Below are 1,604 nucleotides of genomic sequence, written 5' to 3'. Positions count from 1 at the left end.
TATATATATATATATATATATATATATATATATATATATATATAATAATAGTATATATATAATATATATATATATACATACATATATATATTTATTTATTTATTTATATATTATATTATGTGTGTATGTATACATATATATAAACCACAGAGCAATTATCAATATGACAAAATTTAAATTATTCTTTATAATTTGTAAATTTCTAAAAAAATTTGTATAAATAGTAATAGAAATGTATTCTTCATCACACCTATTATCGAAATTAACAAATACAGCTATAAATGCCGATTACTAAATACTATACACAATGTTTACTTCAAAGTTGTTACACGCGTTGCTATGACAATCAGCACGAAAGAATTGCCAATGGTTGCAATGGGCGCATTCAGTAGAAAAAGCGCTCAGTGAGCAATCAACGATTATTGGTTCTTGCTATTAGATCCCTAAATCTAGACCAATTACATTGACAAATTACTCAACTGTTGTGCAACTGTTGAGTCTACTGAATGCAGCCATTCAGTAGAAAAAGGGTGCGTTCAGCGAACTCAATAGTTGCACGACAGTTGAGCAATTCGTCAATGTAATTGGTCTAGATTTAGGGATCTAAGAGTAAGAACCAATAATCGCTGATTGCTCACTGAGCGCTTTTTCCACTGAATGCGTCCAAAGGTGCGTTCGGGGAGCTCGCTATTAGCGTTCAATGCTATCGTGTCATTTTATCCTTGTTGTATATCTAATGCCTCCTGCACACAGGACGCGGGAATGCTTGCCGCGCGGTGGAAGTTCGCGCGACAGCCAATCAATATGCTACTTTCCGTAATAACCTTTTAGCTCTTACGGAAAAACAATATATTGATTGGCTATCGCGCGGACTTCCGCCACGCAGCAAACATTACCGCGTCCTGTGTGCAGGAGCCATAAAGAGCAATAAAGATAGAAGAACGAGGTAGCGTTAGTAACGTGCTCCCCGAACGCACCCCAAAGCTGCTTTGCAACTATTGTAAAATTCATGAATCTGATTAGAGTATGCTCATAATTTTAGTTAAATCCAAGAATATGTACTAATCAGATTCACGAATTTTACAACAGTTGCAAAGCAACTTTTTCTACTGAACGCAGCCATTGGTTCTCTCTATCTGGGTGTTTATGGAAAAGCTCTCCAAGTTAGTTTCGAGTCAGCAATATACAGAGTTGGCAAAAAGTCCGGAAACGGTGAAATATATTAGGTTTGTTCTTTCGATCTGACCTAGGGCTGCACTGGAACTGTACTAGTTGAAGAAAGTTCAAGATAGTGCAGACCAGTGCAAAGATATATATGGGTCTGAAAAGAACGGGTAAGAGCAAGTTAGAGCAGTGTAAGATGGCGGACAACATGGCTGGATTAAATAAGATCAATAAATTGATCAATTATAGATCAATTTATGGTCATGTTTTCGCACTTATAGCATTTTATGTTTTGTTGAACAATCCTATTTCTTTTAAAAACTGTTTTGTGTTGGATACCCATACAACAAATCCCTCCGAAAAAACGTCCAAGAGCCTTCCCAGGATGTCTTTCGGATATTTTGTGCTGTTTGGATAACATTCTAAATACTTCTTTTATG

The sequence above is a fragment of the Odontomachus brunneus genome, unplaced genomic scaffold (assembly GCF_010583005.1).
Source record: "Odontomachus brunneus isolate Ranch 3 - 2012 unplaced genomic scaffold, Obru_v1 Obru_scaffold_067, whole genome shotgun sequence".
Lineage (NCBI taxonomy): Eukaryota > Metazoa > Arthropoda > Insecta > Hymenoptera > Formicidae > Odontomachus > Odontomachus brunneus.
This window is presented reverse-complemented; position numbering follows the sequence as displayed.